Source organism: Dipodomys spectabilis, unplaced genomic scaffold (genome assembly GCF_019054845.1).
Source record: "Dipodomys spectabilis isolate Male_0828 unplaced genomic scaffold, ASM1905484v1 ptg000093l, whole genome shotgun sequence".
NCBI classification, from domain to species: domain Eukaryota; kingdom Metazoa; phylum Chordata; class Mammalia; order Rodentia; family Heteromyidae; genus Dipodomys; species Dipodomys spectabilis.
Window position 1 is genome coordinate 333,095 of NW_024870770.1, and position 22,956 is coordinate 356,050.

Consider the following 22,956-nt stretch of genomic DNA (forward strand, 5'->3'; position numbering starts at 1 on the left):
TCCACCAGTATCTTTAAACGACTTGTTTTTCCCCTTCTACTTCACAAATTATACCGACATCAAATATAGTGAAAGCAGGGGTTATAATGTGGGGGAGGGACATACAAATCAACAAAAAGATAATCTTATAAGTGCATTAGAAACAAATGCATGAAAGAAAAAAACCATTTAAATGCATATCTTAGGATTCATTTTCCTAACATCACATTATCTGACCTTTTCTGCTTGACTCATACATATACTAGATATTGCAAATAAGAGAAACCATGGGACCTAGGTTTCTTTGGGCCTGGCTTACTTCACTTAATATAATTTTTTCCAAGTCTTTCCATTTCCCAACAAATGGGGCAATGCCATTATTTCTGATGGAGGCATAGAATTCCATTGTGTATATATACCACATATTCTTGATCCATTCATCTACTGAGGGGCATCTGGATTGGTTCAAGATCTTAGCTATGGTAAATAATTCTGCAATGAACATAGGTGTGCTGATAGCTATAGTGTGGTCTTGTTTGTAAACATTTGGGTAAATGCCCAAAAGTGAGATTACTGGGTCATAGGGGAGCTGTGTGTGAAGTTTTTTGAGAACCTCCGTACCGCTTTCCAAAGTGGTTGAACAAGTTTACACTCCCACCAACAATGCAGTAAGATTCCCTTCTGTCCACATCCCCTCCAGCATCTGTTGTTATTACAGTTCTTCATTTTTGCCATTCTAACTGGGGTGAGGTAGTATCTCAATGTTGTCTTGATTTGCATTATCACCCTACACCAGAATCAACTCTAAATGGATCAAAGACTTTGGAGTCAACGCAGACACTCTGAAAACATTACAGGATAGAATAGGAGAAACCCTAGGTCTCCTTCGCTCAGGTTGAAATTTTCTGAATAGAGACCCGGAAACACAACAAATCAAAGAAAGGTTTGACAAATGGGATTGCATGAAGTTGCAGAGCTTCCGCATGGCAAAGGACATAGCTAGCAAGATCAATAGAAAGCCCACGGATTGTGAGAAGATCATCACTAGCCATACAACGGACAAAGGTATCATATCTAAAATATACTTGGAACTCAAAAAATTAAATCCCCAACAACAAATACTCAAAGAAACAACTGCCCAATAAATAAGTGGGCTAAAGACTTAAAGAGAAACTTCTCTGAAGAACAAAGAAGAATGGCCAATAGACACATGAAGAAAAGCTCAACCTCCCTAAATTGCTAATGTTTTAACCACAGTGTTTCCTCTTGCGTCCAGGCTGTAAATCTACAAATGGTAAAGCTTTAGGTTTAACTCTACTAAACACTGAGGTAGAGATAATGGAATAATACTTTAAAACAGAGTTGCCTTTGATACCCTAACCACAACAGAACAATGCAAAACATGAGCCTTTTCATTATATTATATATAGTTATATATTTTACATTTTTATGTGATGATTTTATATTTCACACTATGAAAGTTACTAGAATTAATTGATAATTTGACAAATAAATTGATATTTATTCCAATCAATACAATTAGAATATAAATAATTACGTTTAGAATATATATCAGAATATAAAATGTATCAATGCAATATTTTAGGTACAAACTTGTGATACCTTCTAAGTGTACATGGCCTTCTGAAATCACATAGCAAAAAATGAGTGTTGTTTTCCTCTAATCTACATGGGATTTTATTCTGCTGCTCTGTATATTGTTTTAACTCGCTGGTCCCAAACTGTTTTTCTCCATATTTCTGAAGCATTCCAGTGATTATGCCCAAATTTTGCTGATATGATGTCTAAAAAATACTTCTCTTCTGTAGGACCCATGGGTCCTAGGATCTCAGGTCCCAGTTACCTGTATCATCAGATAACAGGGGCAAGACTTCTCACCTAGGCCCATGCAACATGCCAACAGAATGTAATTGAAGAGCTATCTGGTCGTTAATTGGACATAATCAACTCCCAGGCTTTCCTTCATGGTCTGGCTTGTACGTCCTGCTCAGCTTTCTCTCTCAAAGCTGGAGCTCTACCCTCTGGGCTACTGCTCCACTTCTGGTTCACTGGTGGTTTATTGTTGATAAGAGTCTCACCGAGTTTCCTGCTCAGCTGGCTTTGAATGGCGATCTCCTGAAGAGGCTTCAAGTGGCTTTTCTCAGGGATTCGCAGAGGAGCCGCTTCACACAAATCCTTAGTCTAAATCTCGAGAGGTACTACAGAAAAACAGAAACAGGAAGATGCTTCTAGTGTGTTCGAGATACTTAAAGTTGGAGACACAAAACACATAATGATTAGATCATTTTTTAGGCAAAAGGAGCAATGCAGACAGTATGAGGATCACTCCAGGTTTCGGTCCTCTCATCCTGAGACAGTAAATTCTAGCTCAATTCTAAGTGACAGAATTGGCATATCCTGTGGATATTTGCTCCAAAATACTATGACACTCATTTCTCACGTTTGGCCTCAAACCTGTGACCAGAGAAGAAGATGAGGAGAGAAAGCAACTATAATAAACATTGGGTAGTTTACTTATAAATTCAAACCATTGGAATGACCCTGCTAAGAAGTCAGATTGTCCAGATTAAAAAATGAATAAGAAAGGAAAGAAGATGTCAGTAGCTGCTGATTGTAATCCCATCTCCTTGGGATGCTGAGATGGAGAGAATCTTAGCTTGAATCCAGCCAGTGTAGGAAAGTCTATGACACTGTTACTTCTAAGAGATCACAAAAAAACCAGAATTGAGGCTATGACTCAAGCTTCATGTACTACCCTTGAGCAAAAGGAGCTCAGGCACAATGCCTAGGCTCATAGTTCAACCTCAGGACCTGCCCCCTCAAAAAGAGTCTGTACTTCCATGTCATTGTCTATGTATGGATGTATTCCTATAGGTGAAGCTATAGAATAGCTATGATGAATGGCACCAAGTTAGGAAATTTGTATTCAATACAATAATTTCATAACACAGAGACTTCTTTCAAGACAGTGCATGTTCCAGGGAACTCATCACTGTTCCCAGTGTAACCTGAGGGTTTCTCTGCATCCCAGGCCTGCTGGAAGAAGTCTCTCACATTGTGTGGACAGGCAGACAAAAGACCTCACTCCTGTACAGCTTGGTAACAAACAATTCCACCTGAGCCAGTTAGTGAGGATGAATGTGGGTGTGCTCTGAAGGTCAGGAGAAAAGGGTCTCTTTGTACCCCAAGCTATCTCTCTCCCCAGTGCTCTGTTTTAACAACAAGTTTTCATTTGTGCCACTTTCCATGGCAGATAAAGTTATGTGCACTTATCCTGCTTTTGTGAGACTATGTTTTTGTGTTCAGATAAAGTGCTCAATATAATTCAGGAGTACTTCTGGCAGACAACTAGGGCACTGAATCTAATGAAATGTTTCATTGGAGCAATGATGGGCCTATGATGCCTCTCCTAGGTTTGGGAAATCCAAGTACATGTTGGATATCACAAAGCTTCCTGTCATCTAGGGCTGGTGAAGCTCATCTGGTTTTGAAACCTTTGACCTCTCCTTTTTGGGCGCTGGGTGGTTAGGTTTTGATCACAAGGCCTTTGTGCTGAGCAGGAGCACAGTGCAGAAGCCCAGTGCTTTACCATTTTGTGTAACAACATCACTTCTGGTCTGTGAGTGTGTGTGTTTGTGTGTGGGGGTGGGGTGGGGGTTGTGGGTGTGTGTGCACGCACACACATACATGAGTCCTGGAGCTTGAACTCAGGACCTGAGCACTGTACCTAGTTTCTCTTGTAGAAGGATAGCCTTCTCCCACTGGAGCCACAGAGCCACTTCAGGGTTTTTCCTAATGATATGGTCCTGAGAAATCAAGCCTATGGTTTCATAGATGCAAAACACTCTATCCCTAATGCACTTTCCCAGGCCTCTACCTCAGGTTGTTAGTGTTTTCTGTCTTTTGTTGTTGTTGTTGTCAGTTGTAGGAGTTGAAGTCTGGGCCTGGGTGCTTTCCTTGAGGTCTTCAGCTCAAGTCTTGTGCTCTACCACTTCAGGTTTTCTGGTGGTTCATTGGAGCTACGTGTCTCAAAGACTTTCCTGCCCAGGCTTGATTTGAACCTTGATCCTCAGATCTCATTCGCCTGAGTAGCTAGGATTACCAGCATGAGGAAAGCACCCTGCTTCCACTTCAAGTTCTTAGTGGTGAATTGGAGATAATAGTCTCATGGGACCTTTTGTGTCTGGGATATTTTGGAACCCAGATCTTCAGATTTCAGGTTCCTGAGAAGGCAGGATGACAGACCAGCTACTGACCACTTGGGCTTGGCTTCTGCTGCAAGGGGGTCCATGGTTCCAAGTGGTGAAGTACTAGCCATGAGCCCTAGAGGTAAGGGTCAGCACCTAGAACCCGAGGTCAAGGTTCATGACAGAAAAAAAGAAAACATTTGTCCGCAGAAGACAACTCACTAGTCTTCAGTAATACATAATTTTGTACTTGCCATGGGAGCATATCTGAGCCTCAATATTCTTGTCTGCATAATCATCTCAGTTGTGGATCCCTTACAAGGGCACGATGTAAGAATGCACCCTGTGAAGGACACAGTACATGTCACTCTTTGCAGGACTCAGCACACAGCATCTTGTGAAAGACTTAGCACCCAATGCAGGACTCAGCACACTGAACCCTGTGAAGACTCAGCACATAGCTCTGTTCCACAAGCTGTCATTAAAATTAGGGTGCTTTCATCAATATCATCGTTCTTTAAGGAAAATTTCACAAACCATACAAGTTCACATCTAATGGTTTAATGGGGTGGTTTTTTACTTGGGGGAGGTAGACATGGGGCTTGAACTGAAAGCATGGGGATACTGTTCTAATGATATTTGCTCAAGGCTAGAGCTCTATGACTTGGAGCCATGTTTTGAAGAGTCTCATAGACATCCTGCCAGGACTGGGGTTTAAACACCCCGAGCAGCTAAGATGACAGGCATAAGCCAGGATGACATGTGTAACCCATGGAGCTGGGTTGCAGTGGTTTACATGTGCCTAAGTCAGGTTAGGTGGCAGCTGTAAGCATCACACACCTAGCTTGCTCTGTAGTGAGGTATTTGAAGTTATGTCCTTCTATAATTGCAGTTAGAACATCCTACCCTTTTTTGGTGGCAGTCCTGGGGCTTGAGTAAGAGCTATAAACTCTCCCTAAGCATTTGTGCTCAAGGCTAGCACTCAATTGGTTGAAAGATAGCAGAACTTCCTGTTTTTCTATTTATGTGGCACTGAGGAATTGAACACAGTGCTTCATGATTACTAGGTGAGCACTGAACCACCGAGCCCCAGGAGTGAACAAGGTATAAATAGATAGAGATTTCTGTATATAAATATTGTAGACACAAAAAGAGAGATGTCTGCATATTATTAAATTATAGATAATATTAGTACCAATTCTTAGGTATTAAATTATATCTCCATTTAATGATGTGTCCCAGTTAACAATTAATAAAGCATCAATTAATAATTACTCAATATCAGTATTGTTTATCATATATGTACATATATCCATGCATATAATTAATATTTCATAGAATGAGACAGATGTCTATATATTATTGAATTATACATCATGTGTTACTACCAATTATTAGGTATTTAATTATGTCTCCATGTAATTTTTATTCTGTTAATGCTTAATAAAATATTAATTAAACTTAATGTACTTCCTATACTTATTGTGTCTAATTTTATCCTAGAATGTTTCACTACTAATTCAATGTTTATCATTTATTGTAGTGACAATTCTTCCACCTATGACATTTTTATCTTTATTACAGCCTATTACATAGCATATAGATTTGCACACAAATTAAACATCCTACCTAACACTGAGCACTTTCACAGAAAAGGAAATCATGTGTCACACTCGGCTTCTCACTCCAAGATTACATTTTTGGCAGTGCTGGAATCTAAACTCACGGCCTAAAAGGCTCATTTCATGAATGGGTTACTGCCAGCACAGCAGCCTCTAGCCAAATCAGCTGCCAGGCAGTCCCCAGTCCCTGACATCCTGCCCTGTATGTTGACTCCAAATTGTGCTTAGTGTAGTTATTCATTTTATTTTTTTGTTTTATTCATTTGCAATTTATTTTATTGACTGCTATTATGCATGGAATATTTACAGCATTTATTACATAGGATATAGGTATGCCTATGTATGAAACTTCATACCTGACACCCAGGACTTTTACAGAAAAGGAAAACGTGTCACCATGGGCTTCTTACTGCACAATTCAATTTTTGTGAGTGCTAGCATCTGAACTCACAGCCACAAAGCCCAATTCATGAATGGGTGAGTGTCAACACACCAGCCTGTGGCATATGGAGCTGACAAGCAGTTCCCAGCGCCTGAGATTAAGCCCCAAGGGTTGACAAAATAAGAACAGACTGACATGCAGAAGGTAGTACACAAATAGATATAGATATTTATAGAGTGCCAAAGATGTCGATACATTATTTAGTTATATAGGCTACATTCCTACCAATTTTTGGGTATTTATTATGCCTCCATGTAATTAATATTATTGTTTTCATACTTAATGAATTATTAATTAAATTAACCACTGTCCTTAAACTATTGCATCCATATAATTAATAGTATTCTCTTAATGTGTCAAAAAATATTCATTAAAATCCATCAGCCTCCTAAAATCAGTCTCTAAATTTATAGTAGTATCATTCAGGAAGAACAAATTCAACCTTGACATTAATTTCCATCGGTATTCCTGTGAATAGGAACGAGACTCTTAGGATCTCCCTCCATTGGTAAAGGTCAGGACTGGGCTTCGAACACAGAGCCTATTTTGCCGTGTTGGCCTATGGCTTCCCTGGAAGACCATCAGACTTCAGCAATGCCAGGTTACAAACACTTTTCAGCTGTGTCATTCAGACCCAGGATGATCACCTTGCCGGGTGGTTTTTTTTTTTTTCTTTCTTGTCAGCCTTTGGGGACCCAGGTTCGGCTGTGTGTCCAGTGGCTCCAACCCAGTGTAGAGTGATCAAAGCTGAGGCAGAATTGCCATGCCCTGAGTTCAAGCCCTGTCCTTGACAAAATAAAAATATACACACACATACAGACAGACAGATACAGACATACATTAAAATATTTTAAAAATTATGAAGCTCCTTGGCTTGGAATTCAGGCCATTTTTCTGCCAGGCCTGGGATTTGAACTCAGGGTTTTGGTCAATCTGCAGCAATGTGGGGGAAGGGGAAGCTCACCGAGCTGGAAGACAAGAAATTCAGGCCTGATCCCAGGGGCTGAATTCAAGCCCTAGCACTCCAAAAAATAATATTCGTATACACTTTAAATACATGATTTATATTTACATACACATGTTTACTGCATATGGCAGTTAGTGTAGTTATTCATTTTATTTTGTGTTTTATTTATTTATTATATATTTTAGAGAGTATGATTACATGTATAACATTTTTTACATTCTATTGCATAGGACACAGATTTGCTTATGTATTATACATCATTCCTTAGACCCAGCACTTTCACTGATAAGGAAAACAAGTGGGACAATTGGCTTCTTCCACCAAGATTAAGTTTTGGGCAGTTCTGTGATTTGAACTTCGGGCCTAGAAGGCCCACTTCATGAATGGGTCAATGTTAGCACACCAGTCTGATTCAAATGAAGATGTAGGGCAAATTTGAAGACCTGAGTTCAAGCCCTAGGAGTGGTCAATATATAAACAGATAGATGTGTAGATTCAAGTGTGTGTGTGTGTGTGTGTGTGTGTGTGTGTGTGTGTGTGTATTTACATATATATATGTATCTATAAATAAATTTATACAGAGACAGATAAACATTTATGTAGATTCTAATGTATAATTCTATATAAAGAGTGATGTCCATATCTTATTTTTATATATTTTATTACTACCAATTATTTAGTCTAAAATTATGCCTCCATTAATTAATCACGGTAGGAAACAATAAAGTATTAATTAAATTAATCAATGACCTATATTTATTTCATACAATCTTATACTAGAATGACTAGCTAATTAGTAATTTAATTAGTACATGACAAACATTCTATTATTGTTCCTATAGATAGGAACGAGTTCTCTAGGATCTTCAGCTCTGTAGATGGCAGTCCCAGGATCGAACTCAGGGCCTAGGCTTCTGGGTTGGGCTCAGGCTTCACTGACAGCCCACCAGCCTTCGGCCATGCAAGGTCTCGTACAATTTTCAAGCCGAGTCATTAAGACCCAGGATGGTCACAGTGCTAAGGAAACAAAGGTAAAAGTGTTGTGTAAAACTTCCTGGTTTTTCCTCTTCCATCTTGGTTGGTTTGTTATTTTTGCCAAAGCTGGGAGTTGAACTCTGGTCCTAAGATCCCTGGATCATCTGTGGGTGTAAAAGCTGCACCCCAGCCTAGGGTAATCAAGGCTGAGGCAGAGTTGTGATGACCTGAATTCAAGCCCCATGCCTGCACCACCAATAAAGTTAAGGTCCTGGCTAGGAATTTGGGCCATTTTATCTGCCAGACCTGGGATTTGAACTCAGGGAATGGTTAACTCTATTTTGCTCTGGGTGAAGTGGAAGCTAACCTCCTGGAAGAAAAATATTCAGGAGCATTTCCCAGGGTGTGAATTCCAGCCCCAGAAAAGGCAAAAATAATATTTATATACATGTATAATGTGTATCATATATATGTATTTGCATAGATATTACATATTGTACCTAGAACACAATATTTCCACACAAAGGAAAACAGGACAATATTGGCTTCTTACTCACCTATTGACTTCGGCACTGCTGGGATTTGAACTCAGGGCATAGAATGCCCAATTAATCAAGGTGTCATTGTAAGCACAGCAGTCTCAAACAAATTCACTGCCAGGCAGTTCCCAGGACCTGAGTTCTAGCCCCAGGAGTGGCCAATATACAAATAGGTAGATTTGTAAATTGCTGCAAATAAATATATATATGTATATATTTAGAGAGAGATGTATATGTGTATATATATATATATATATATATATGTATTCCACTGTATATTTAAACATATAAATATATTGATAGAATGTGAGATGTCTGTATATTATTAAATTACATGTAATATATTACTAATAATTATTAGGTATTAAATTATTGTTAAATTACTAGGTATTAGGTATTAAATTATGCCTCAATTTAATGATGTATCATGGATTAAGGCACAATAAAGTGCTACCTTGTGTAAAAGGATCTCAGGCACAATGTCCAGGCTCATAGTTCAAGTCTCAGGACCTGCAACAAAAATAAAAAAGAGCCAGTAACTCCATGTGTCTATGTATGTATGCATGTATTTCTATCAGTGAACATACAGTCGTTATGAAGAAAGGAAAACAACTAAGATATTTGCTTTGAATAGAATGATGTCATAGAACAGAGAGTGCTTTCATGACAGTGCATGATCCTGGTCAAAAAAAATTAAGACCCAGGCATGGAATTTGCACCATTTTTCTGGCAGGCCTGGGATTTCAATTCAGGGTATGATTAAATCTCTGGCACTGTGGGGAAGGGGAAACTCACCGTGGTGGAAGACAAGAATTTCAGACCAGTTTCCAGGGACGGAATTCAAACCCCAGCATTGTTAAAAATAATATTCATACATGAGATCTATTTACGTACATGGGTTTACTCCATATGACATTTGTTACCCTTATTTATTTTTATTTATTTTATTTAATATTATTATATATATAACATTTATTTCATTTATTACATCTTATCACATGGATTTATTTGCATATGGATTAGACATCATATTGAGACCCAGGACTTTCACCAAGAAGGGAAATAAATGTGTCAATATTGGCTTCAGACTCCACATATAAACTTTTGGCCATGCTGGGACTTGAACTCACAGCCCAGAATGCCCAATTCATGAATGGGTCAGTTGTAAAACAAAAGCCTTTGGCAAACTGAGCTGCCAGTCAGTTCTGAGGACCTTCAATGAAGCAATAGCATTGGTGGATACATAGATAGATAGACAGATAGATAGATAGATAGACAGATAGATAGATAGATAGATAGATAGATAGATAGATAGATAGATAGATAGATAGACAGACAGACAGATAAATAGATAGATAGACAGACAGACAGATGTGTAGTTTGCTATATATATGAGAGAGAGACAATGTAACGATATTAAATTATATATATTATGAATTATTAGTTATTGAATTATGCTTCCACTTAATGAAGTATCATGGTTGAATACTTATTAAAGCATTAATGTAAAAGTAGTCACTATTCCTTAATTAGGCGAATCATACCATTGTGCTAGAATGGAAGAAATAATCCAATAGTTTTTGTGTGGCATTCTATAAGAGAATCATGAAATAACTGCAAATTTAATAGTTACTTTTATAACATTACAGTAAGCATTCCTATAGATAGGAATGATTTTCTCAAGATCTCCCGCCATTTGTAGGTGGCAGTCCTGGCATTTGAACTACAGACCTGGGTAGTTTACTTTGAAATGCAAACCATTAGAATGACACTGTGAAGATTTCAGATTGTCACGATGAAAGAAAAGTATGAGAAGAAAGAAACTCAGGTGTCAGCAGATCCTGCCTGTAATCCTAGCTCTTCAGGAGGCTGAGAGGTAGGGAATGCCGGTTTGAATTCAGCCAGGACAGGAAAGTCCACCACATTCTCATTTCTGAGGGACCACAGGAATACAAAATCTCCATGAGTGGGGCTATGGCTCAAGGGCAGAACACTATCTTTGAGCAAAAGTAGCTCAGGGACAGTGCCTAGGCTCATAGTACAACCCCCGCAACAGCCAAAAAAAAAAAAAAAAAGCCAGTAACTCTATGTGTCCCCATGTATGTATGCATATATTTCTATCCGTGAAGGTCCAGAGTCCCTATGATGAAAGGCATCCAGCTAAGAAATTTGCTTTGAATAGAATGATTTCATAACACAGAAAGTGCTTTCAAGACAGTTCGTGTTCTGGGGCTCCCTTTGCTGTTCCCATTTTATCCTGAGGTTTTCTCCTCACCAGGGACTGCTGGAGGAAGTCTGCCTCATTGTTGGAACAGGCAGACAAAAGCCCTCACTCCTGTACTGCTGTGTAACAAAAAACTCCATCGAGGCCAATTAGTGAGGAGGAGTGTGGGCTGGCTCTGAAGGCCAGGAGAAAAAGGCCTCTTTGTACCCCCAAGCTATCTCTCTCTCCAGTGCTGTTTTGACAGGAAGTCTTTATTTGTGCCACCTCCCATGATAGGCCAAGTTCCCTGCACTTATCCTGTCTTTGTTAGACTATGTTCTAGTTTTAAAATAACCTGCTACAATTAATTCAAGGGTCCTTCTTGCAGACAACTAGGTAGCTGAACCTAATGAAATGACTCATTATTGGCAATGGTGCCTCCCTAGGTTTCTGGAAGCTTGCTAAATCTAAGCACATGTGTAATACACAATGCTTCCTGTCATCTAGGGCTGGTGAAGCTCATCAGATTTTGAAACCTTTGACCCCTCCTAGTTGGGCCCTGGGTGGCTGTGTTTCAGGGTTGAACACAGGACCTGGGTGCTTACCATGAGCTCAGAACAGAAGCTCAGTGCTTTACCATTTGGTGTCACAGCTTCACTTCTGGCATCAGTGTGTGTGTGTGTGTGTGTGTGTGTGTACATGTATGTGTGTTCATTCACTTGTCCTCGAGCTTGAACTCAGAACCTGAGCACAGTACTTGAGTTTCTCCTGTACAAGGATAGCATTCTACCACTTGAGCCACACAGCCACTTCAGGCGTTTTGCTAGTGATGCGGTACTAAGGAATCAAACCCAGGGATTCATACATGCAAAACACTCTATCCATAAGACACATTCTCAGTACGCCACTGCAGGTTTCTTTCTTTCTTTTCTTGGAAGTTGGAAGAATTGAAATCTAGGCCTGGGTGCTGTCCTTGAGCTCTTCAGCTAAAGCCAATTGCTTGAGCTACAGCACCCCTTCTGGTTTTTGGTGGGTCACTGGAGAGAAGCGTCTCAAGGAATTTTCTGCCCAGGTTAGTTTTGGACCCGTGATCCTCAGCTCTCTGCCACCTGAGTAGCTTGTTGACAGGCGCGAGGCTTACACTTCAAGTTTCTAAATGGTGAATAGGAGATAAAAGTCTCATGGGACCATTTGTGTCTGGGATAGTTTTGAACACAGATCGTCAGATCTCAGCTTCAGTGTCAGTGGCTAGGTCCTGAGTTCAAGGTTCATGACTGAGAAACTTAAACCAAAAAAATTGTCTGCAGGAGACAACTCACTAGAGATAGGTACATACATAATTTTGGCCCTGACAGGGGCAAATCATCATCTTACTTGTGGAGCTCTTACAAGAACCAGATGAAAAAATGCACCGCGTGAATGACTCAACACACAACATCTCATGAAGGACTGATCACATAGCTGTATCCCACATGCTGTCATTAAATTAAGGTGCTTTCATCAGTATCACCATTCTTTCAGAAACACCTCACAAACAGTCCAAATTTAGATTTTAGAGGGATGGGGTTTTGGGGGGAGGGCATCAGCCATGGACTTGCACTGACAGTTTGGGGGTACTGTCCTAAGATTTTTTGCTCAAGCCTAGAGCTCTACCACTTTGAGCCACAGCTCAGAGTTTCACAGACATCCTGACAGGGCCTGGTTTTAAACCCACCAGTGTCAGATTTCAGTCCCTGAGTATCTTGGATGACAGGGGTAAGTAAGCCAGCAGCATCCGGTTCTGTGGAGATGGGTTGCAGTGGTTCACCTCTGGCTAAGTCAGGTTAGACGGCAGCTGTCAGCACTAGACTCCCTCCTTGCTCTGTGATGAGGTATTTGCAGCCCTATTCTTATATAGTTGCAGTCAGAACATTCTATATTTTCCTTTTTATTTTTTGTTTTGGTGCCAGTCATGGGTCTTGAGGAAGGGTCTAGACACCGTCCCTAATCTTTTATGCTCAAAGTTAGTGCTCAATTGTTTGAGCGACAGCACAACTTCTGGATTTTCCTATGCACACAGTAGTGAGGAATCGAAACAAGGGCTTTGTACGTACTAGGCGAGCCCTCTATCACTCAGCCCCATTAGTGACAAGTGTATAAAAAGATAAATGTTTAGACTTGCAGATAGATAGATAGATAGATAGATAGATAGATGGATAGATGTATATAACGTGAGATGTCTCTATATTATGAAATTGCATATACAATATTACTACCAATTATTGGCAATTAAATTATTCCTTCCCTTTTTAAGCATCATGATTGAATACATAACAAAATATTAATTGAAAATTATTCAAAGTTGTATAATTGTGTATAATTTTATAATATAAATCGTACACTAACTACTAAGGTAATTGTTACTTTTACAAAATTCCATTCACACAGATGTATATTGGAAATTGTTTCTTAGAATCTCCTGCCATCCCGGCAGTCCAGGATTCGATTTCCAGGCTTAAGTTGCCGGTTTCGGCTTGGCTTCCCTAATAGTCATCCAAATATCAGCAATGTAAGGTCATTTACACTTTCTGAGCATTGTCATTTAGTCCCAGGATGGTCACAATGCAAAGAAAAAAAAAAGTAAAACCACCTCCTTGAACTTCTCAGTTTTACCCTTCTCGTTTTTATTTTTATTTTTGCCAGCCCCGAAATTTGAACTCGGGACCTAGGATGCAAGGATCGGCTGTGGCAGAGATACCAAGACCTGAGTTCAAGCCCGGTGCTTGGCCCAAAACATCATCATCATCATCATCATCATCATCATCATGGCTTGGAATTTGCCCCCATTTTTCTGGCAGGCCTAGGATTTAAACTCAGGGTCTGGGGAATTCTGAGGAACTGTGGGTGAAGGGGAAGATCACCGTCCTCGAAGACAAGCAATTCAGACAAGTTCCCAGGGCCTGAATTGAAGCCCCAGCACTATAAAATATAATAGTCATTTATTAGATCTATGTCATATGGGTTTACTCCATATGATATTTATTACCCTTATTTATTTAGTATTATTGTACATACAACATTTATTTTATTACATCATATCACATATACTGAGACCCAGGACTTTCACAGAGAAGTAAAAACTTTGTCAAAATTGACTTCTTACTCCATGAATAAATTTTTGGCCATGCGGGGATTTCAACTCACAGCCTACAATGCCCAATTCATTAATAGGGTCACAGTCTTAGCACACCAGCCTCCAGCAAACTGAGCTGCCAGGAAGTTCTGAGGACCTATAATCAAGCCACAGTAGTGCCCAATATATATATATATTTACATATATATACATGTATATATATATATATGTGTGTGTGTGTATATATACAGAGGGAATATTATATTATTAAGTTATATATATAATTACCAATTATTAGTTATTAAACTATGCCTCAATTTAATGAAGAATCATCATTGAATACTTACAAAAGCATTAATAAAATATCAGTCAATATCCTTAATCATACCATGGTGCTAGAATGGAAGATATAAATTCAAAAATTTTTGTGTCTCATTCTAAAATAGAATCATGAATTAATTTCAAATTTACTTATTACTTTTATAACATTCCATTAGCATTCAAATGAATAGGAATGAGCTTGCAGTATCTCCCTCTATTTGTGGGTGCCAGTCCTAGCATTCGAATTCCAGGCCTGGGAAGTTTTCTTGGAATGCAAACCATTGGAATGACACAGTTAAGATTTTAGATTGTCACGAAAAAAAAGAACAACAAGAAGAAAAGTAAGCCAGGTTGTCAGTGGTTCCTCCCTGTGATCCTAGCTCCTCAGAAGGCTGAGATGCCAATTTGAATGCAGCCTGGGCAGCAAATTCCGCGACCCTTGTATTTCTTAAGAGATCACAGGAAAACAAAAGAAATAAACAAACAAAATCCCTGAATGGTTCAAGTTTCAGAGCACAACCATTGAGCAAAAGGAGCTCAGCGACAGGGCCTGGATGATGGGCTTTCAGCAGGTTGCCAATGCCCAGCCCCCCAACCTGGGCAAGCTGGAAGAAGCCCTCAGAGAGTACTAAGTCTGCAGCTTGAACAAAGCATCCTTCCCTGCCATTTAAGAACTGAAGCCACGAGGTCTTTGCCTGGGCTGGTGTGTGCAACTGGTGTTGAGGAAACTATGCAACTCTATTTTACTGAAGACCCCAACTCAGTTCTGCCACCCTTGACGTATTCCAGCCACAGACAGTCCTGGGAACACTAGATGCCAGGATGTGGAGATATCTGAAATAGCATTGCACAGACAATTTGGGGAAACACATGGTGTTTGCTTACGGCAGGATGTCAAGGTATCAGAAACTCCAGAACAGCCCCTTCTGGGGTCTGGTGACGATTATCTAAACCAGACATCCTGCAGTTTAGCACATATCCTCTTGAGACTTCCCTGTGGTACAAGCCAACCAGTTTAAAGTATGTCAGCCCCCTTGATCTAACCAACAACTTGTTTCTGGTCCTTTCCCACTTTGTAGTTCACCAATCATAATATAGAATTGTTTTTATGATTTTCCCACAGTGTGTAGTGATTTGTTAGAAGACGCTATGGTGTATGCAAAGTCCCTGCCTTCCCTAAAAAGTGTATAAAAGGTGCTGTAAACCTCGGTTGCTGCTATGTAAGTCTGAGGGGACCAAGCTTGAGTTTGCAATAAAGACTACTTTGCTTTTACATTGGTGGTGGCCTCTGGTGGTCTTTTGGTTAAGGATTTCTGAATTCAGCTTTACAGTGTGTGCAATGGGTGCATTATGTTCTGGCTGAGATGTCCCATCAGAACACCTAGCAGCCAGCCACTGCCTCCAGGGAAACCACAGTTCCTAGGCTGTAGGAGTTGTTGAAGGTTGTGTCTCCATTTCCTCTATCTTCCTGTAGGATGTTAGCCTAGACCTCTGGGGCCTGGTGGCCATCACTCATTCATTATTCCTTATTGCAGAGTCTCAGGCTGGTCCCAAATCCTGACAAAGATAGGAAAGAGTCAGCGATTTCTGTGCCAAAATGGGTAATCCAATAAATCCCACCGTCATAGCTTCTTTTAGAAATGAGCCTTGATCTGCGAATGTGTCTTACTGGTACAGTGCTTACTTAGCACACACAAAGCCCTGAGTTCGATTTTTCACTACCACAGAAAGAGAAAAAGCCAAAAGACACTGTGCTTAAGTGATAAAAGTGCTAGTGTTGAAAAAAAGCAGCTCAGGAACATGACCAGACCCTGAGTTCAAGCCCCAAGATTGACAAAAAAAAAAGTACGCAGAGTGAGACATATTCTTCTGGGACTCAGAGGAGGGCCGTTATGGGTATGAGGTAGAGGTCAGGTGCTGGGGGCTCACCCATGTAATCTTAACTACTGAGGAGGCTGAGATCTGAGGATGCCAATTGTGTGCAGGAACGGATATATGAGGCTCTTTTCTCCAATTAAACCCCAAAAGCCAGAAGTAGAGCTGAGGTTCAAGTAGTACAGTGCTAGTCTTGAGCACAAAAGCTCAGGGATAGCGTCCAGGCCATGAATTCAAACCCCACGACTGGCATGCGTGTTTGTGTGCATGCACATGCGTGGGTGCACATGCACGCATGCACACGCACTCACACACAAACACACACACACAGATACCACCACCACCACCACCACCACAATAGAGGAATTTCCAGTCAGCCTGCATAAGTTCAATCTTTAGGAACTCAATATATTTTTAAAAGGGGGAGAAGGGAAGGAAAGGCTTGCTCCAGGAGGTGATATAACCAGTGCCAAAATTCCACAGGAGCTCTAAGATGTGGAACAAAACAGAGAGCCTCAGGCAATAAGTACAGAGTGGGCAAAGGTCCTGAGGTGTGTTGTAGAGCTGGTAGTGTGGGTGGAATGTAGGTTCTGTGACTTCAGACAAGTCTGGCAGAACACTCAAGTCTGGGACAAGATTTACACTTGAGTCACAGTTAGGGCAGAATGGGGTCCAGGGGAAGATTAGCATGTCTTTTCACCAAGGACCCCAGCCATTTTCTTTGACCAGAAGCCTATTTTCCACAGCTCCTGACCTTCAGGCCTCCTTTGCATGGAGGAGTCAGGGCAAATGCAAGGAAGAATGCTTGCTTAAGAAAAGCTTCTAGCCCAGTGTCACCTGTGGCTTAACCCCTGTAAATCCTAGCTACTCAGGACACTGAGATCAGAGATCGTGGATCAAAGCCAGCTTAGGGGAGGAAAGTTAGTGAGACTTTTTTGCCGATGAACTACAAAAAGCCAGAAATGGAGCTGTGGCTCAAGTGGTAGATTGCCAGCCTTGAGGGAAAACTTAAAGAGACCACAGGCCAGACCCTGATTTCAGGCCCCAATACTGGCACAGAGAAAATAAAGAAAAGCTTCAGGAGCTCCTACTCCACTGTGGTGAAAGGCCAGATCAGCTGGGCGCTGGTGGCTCATGCATGTCCTCCTAGCTCCTCAGGAGGCTGAGATTGGAGGATTGCCATTCAAAGCCAGCCTAGGCAGGAAAGTCTGGGAGACTCTGTTCTCCAAGAACCACCAAAAAACCGGAAGGGGTGCTGTGGCTCAAGTGGTAAGATGAAGAGCTGGGGACAGCAACCAGGCCCAGTTTTTGAGCTACATGACCAATACCTGGCCTGCTTTGACCTCATGCTGTGGCTCTAAGCAGAGTATTTTCCAGTGGGTTCCTGAGGGTCTCCCAATGTCTAGGTGTCCTACACTTCTTTAGAGCAGCCTCCTCGGAGGCCTTTGCATACAGAGTGGGCCACAGTACTAAGGAAGGATCGACCCTTGTGACACGGAGGTCATCAACCCGGTCATCAGAATGACATCTATAATGAGAGCAGTGTGGATCTGAGCACTAAATCGATGTCTCAGACCACAGTTCTGGTCCAGGACGGATAAAACAGTAAATGCCCGCTCATATGGATATCACAAGAATGCACATTTGTCAGGCACAACTTGGGCGGTGTTGAGTTGGGCTCATGAAAGACTTGTAGGCTCAGGAATCAAGAGCCGGCTGGCTGCTGTTTGTAGTAAACGCTATATCCCAGTAGTCCCAGGGCTCAGAACCCAGCTTTCCTCCCCAGTGCTTAGATGGAGGCACAGATCCCTCAGCCCAAGAAGGACTTAGGGAGAAACAACTGATGTGGTTTAAGAGTTTACTATGATTATGCCTCAGGACTGCCCCCAGTTATAGCTCCGCTTATCATTACCACCTCCCTCTCTGTGTGTTTGTGTGTGTGTGTGTGTGTGTGTGTGTGTGTGTGTGCACATGCGCATGAGTGCATTTTGATAGTAGGACTTGAACTCAGGGCCCGGGTTCTGTCCTTCAGTTTTTTTCATTCAAGGATAGCACTGTACCACTTGAGCCAGAGCTTTTCTTCTAGCTTTCAGGTGGTATTTTGGGAGAGGACAGTCTAACAGATATTTTTTGCTGGGTAGCCTCTGAATGTCAATCCTCAGAGCTCAGCCTCCTGAAGGAGCTAGGAATATAAGAGCATGAGTCATTAACATCTGGCCATGCTTTCCTTCTTGGATAAAACAGAATATCTATCTTCTAGCTGAGCACCCATCTACAGCTATCCCACCTGTCTCTACCCCTACCCCTACCCCTCCAGGTATCAGAGGAATCATTCCCTCCCCTGAGGACAAAGAAATAGGATGCATTGACAGGTTTGAGCTTTATGTTCTCCACACAGTCAGGGGCTGCTGGGAGCTGATGTAGAGGCCAGAGATCTAGGCCAGAGCAAGTAGATAGCTGTTAGAACAGAAGAGACTATGAAAAGACATACATGCAGCTGGATGCCAGTGGCTCATGCCTATAATCCTAGCTCCTCAAGGCAGACACTGGAGGATGAATCAAGATTCAAAGTTAACCTGGGAAGACTCTTATCTCCAATGAATCACCAAAAAGCTGGGAAGTGGAGTTACTATAGTTCAAGTGGTAGAGCACCAACTTTGTGCAAACAGGCTAAAGGTTACCACCTAGGCTCTGAGTTCAAGACCCGGTACACACACACACACACACACACACACACACACACACACACACACACACACACTATGTGCATGCAAAATGAGAGATTTCTACACTGCAATTTTTAGGTATTTTCTACCTTTTCCGCATTAAGCCTGGTGGTTGTTGGCCTAGGAGTTTGATGCATACAACACCACTTGGCATCTTTAATTTTGGGGAACAGAATGACTAGAAAGTCAACATTCCCCATCCTAGCTCCTTGATTTGGTCGTGATCTAACGCAGCCTTTTGGGGCTCCTTTTACACACTCGCCAAGATTCTTTTAAAAGGCATCACATTCTGGGCACTGGTGGTTCACACCTGTCATCCTAGCTACTCAAGAAGCTGAGATCTGGAGGATCATGGTGACAAGCCAGCCTGGGCAGGAAAGTGTATGAGACTTTTATCCTTGATGAAACATCAGAAAACAAGAAGTGGCCCTGTAACTCAAGTAGTAGAATGCCAGCCTTGAGAAAAAGAGCTCAGGGACAGCACTCATGGAAAACAACAACGAGAGGCATTGCATGTTGGCTCTGGGATTGACATGGGCTGAATATAATTGGAATTTTCAAGTGCACCAAGATAAAGCATTACCTCCTTTAGTCCTGTGCTCCTCCATCTGTCTCACCCCCTGACCTTGGAATACTTCGGGTCACCATGGCCCTAGTTGGATGGGAGGGCTCCGAGGAGGAAGATCCCAGAGCAATCACCCACCTCCTTGTTTTATACTCACCCTGCTACTTCTGCAATAGACCTACTTCCTGGAAACCATCCATGAGATCATGGCCGCCAACATTGTGGTGAGTGGTGGGTCTAGCCAAACTCAGGGAAGTTAGGGGTGGAAGTCGTTCTGGGACTAGGAGGTTCCACCCTGGGTGTGGGCTAAGTCCGGGGCTGACATTTATTTCATCCTGAGCCTTGCAGGGGTGGGGAGACAATGTAGACTCCACATTGAGTCAGGTAAGATCCGAATCTGGAGGACTACATTTGTGGGGGAGGCTGTGGAGCTCAGGGGGGCCACTGTTCTTGGTACTCCTCTCTTGGGACTCCCCTCTCCCTCTCTCATCCCTCAAAGGTAAAAGAGAAACTTTAAATAAGGGTGTCAAAGAGGGGGCAGTGGAGTATTTCTGTGTGAACCAGATTTGTGCTTCATATTCATCCTAGCCCCTACTTCCAATTTATCTGAGTAATGACTATATGTGTTTGGGGGCAGGGGATCATCTTAGCTGAGAATGTGGCTCAGTGGTAGAGTGTTTGCCTAGCATGTCTGAAGCCTTGGGTTCAATTCCACACAGAAAAAGCTGGAAGGAGAGGTGGGGCTCAACTGGTAGAGCACCGGTCTTGATCAAAAAGAGCTCAGGGAAAGTGACCAGGCCCTGAGTTCAAGCCCTATGACTGGAAGAAGAAATCTTTGTGGAGACTTTATTTCCCTTTGAAAACAATTTATTCTTTGTGATAAGCATCACATGGGCCTCTTCCCTGGTCACCAATGGGCCATTAGATATCCCTTGAATTTTGTCTCCTCCCAGCAGCCTCTGCTCTACCCAGCCCACAGTTTACCCTTCCCATTACCAGGCAGATAGAGACCTAGAGAAGGACACCTGGCCACCGAGTTCTGGTGGCTGCCAAGGATTTTGAGACTCAATATGTCACATAGGGAGTCATCATCCCCATCAGCCTACAGAAAAAAGGGACAGAGTGCTGCAAGCCTGAGTTCGCCAGTTGTGGGTGGCTCTGGATGTGGGACATCTGTGGCAGGATGTGCTCTGTGGGAGAGTCCTCTAGGGGGTAAGGAACCCCGACCTCTCCTCTGGCAGGTTCCACACGGTCTTGAAGTTGCAATTCTTCAAAACCTTTCTGCTCCTCCCTCATTTTGCCCACCCAGGAGCCTGAGGCCTCTAAAGCAGCAACACAGATGGGGGGCTCAGACTGGACCGACATCTGGAGCCCTTTGAGAGGAGAGCCAGCAGCTCCTGCAGCTCTTTCCTCTTCTCTATCTTCTCCTGGGACAGCTGGCACATGCCCTTTGCTTTCTCCCGACACAGTTGATCCAGGATGAACATCTGTCCGTTACATACCAGGAGCAACTCCTGGACGGTGTGGATATGTGCCAACACCTGGCTGCATGGATGGTGGAGCTTTTTCGCTGGACTATGGAAGTGCACCTCATCAGGCAGGTTGTGGATTAAGCAGATTTTGTTTTTAGACTCCCACTTGTCCCACTTCCCATCCTCACACATGCTGTGGTGGCAGCTCACGGGGCGGGTACCTGTGGATCCAGCTCTATCTGGCACTGAGCTGTCGGGTGAATCGAGTGCCTGCAACAGGCCCACCGCTCCTGAGGCAGGAGTTTTCCCCTGTGGATGTCAGCCTCAAAGAGTGCTTGCAGAGACACATCCCTCTTACTTTGGAGGATGTCTCTATCCTCTGTGATGGGCACATCAGGGGGAGTCGCTTTCTCACCTTTTGCTTCTCCAGGGCTCACACCTTCCCCTTCCCCAGGGAAAGCCAGGAAGATCAGCTGGGCCTGCAGGCACTCATCCTGTGTTCTGATTACTTCCAGGCACTTGAGAGTGTCCTGCCACTTTGGGGGCATCACCTAGTCCCCACAGTTGATCGGGCCCTGCACTTGCTAAAGCTGCTCCAGGAGCTGGGTCTACCTCTGCAGGTGCTGCTGCAAGGCCTACTTCTTGGAGCTCAGCCTTTCATTGGAGCTTTTGCGGTGCTCACAGGTGTCTCTGAGCTCCTGCAGCTGGGCCAGGGACTGCTCCTGCTGTTCCTGCAGCTCCCAAGCCACTTGGGTCTCTCTCTCATCCATCTCTTTCCATTTCTCTATCTTCTCCTCTGAGTGGTCCATCTGTTCCTGCAGATGTTTCTTCACCTGCTGCTCAGAGTCCAAGATGCTAGCAAACTCCTCCTTCTCACAGCTCACCCTATGGAGAGCAACCCACAGCAAGGCCAGCTGTTCTTCTAGCTGTGGGTCGCACAGACATGTGCATCATGGGGTCTCCAGGATCCCTTGCCAACCCTCCGCCTTCTCCTCCAGTCTCCGCAGTTGTTCCCACTGCTCTGCATTCTGGAGATTGGAACTCTGGTTTTCCTGGACCTGGATGTGAAGTTGTTCCTCCAGGTTTTTCAACTCCATCTGCATGCGGTAGGCCTGGGTCTGCAGCTGCTGCTTGGCCTGAGATAGTCCTGTGGGGGACCATGGCTCTGCCAGCTTCCTTCTCAGTTCCCCCAGCTCTTTCTCAAAATCCAGCACCTGCCTAGCCCCTTCCTCCTTCTGCTCTGTCAGTTGGTTCACCTGCTCGGTCAGCGGCCGGGCCTCCTCCTTTATGTGGACCTCTCAATTCTCAGGTCCTTCACTAAGGTGTCTGTGTCCAGATTCGCTGCTGTCACCATCCAGCTCAGGTTATCCAGTAGTCTTGTCAGTACCTCATACCCTGCCAGTGCTTGTTGGAGCTTGCAGATTCTGTTATTCCTGTTGCTCTTCTATGTCCAGAGTGCTTCCAGCTTCTCCTGCAACTCTCTGTTCACTTGCTCCAGGTCATAGAAGCTTCTGATCTTTTACTCGAGTTGAAGTGTTACATCATTCAGCTGTTCGAAGAATATATCAATCTCCTTCTGTGCAGCAGTGACTGCAGAAGCCTCCATCTCCAACTCTGCCATGTGCTGCTATGTGGCCTGCAGGCAGCTGGTGACAGTTTTGTGCTCCATTACTCTGTGATCGGCCACGTGCTGCATGTGGGCTGGTGCTGACTGTAAATCGCTTTCTGCCAAAACCAACTTCTGTATGACTGGCTTGTGGATTTCTAGCTCTATTTTCAGTTCTTTGTGCCCCTGGGCTATCTTCTCCCTCTCTTTTTCCCGTTGATACTGCAGGTCTGTCTTTTCCTGATTCAGTGGTTAGATATTGGCACAGAGCGCCTGGTTTCTTCTTTTGCTGAGTTCCAGGGCAGGCACCACGTGTTGGTAGCACCTCTGAAGATCTTTGGTGG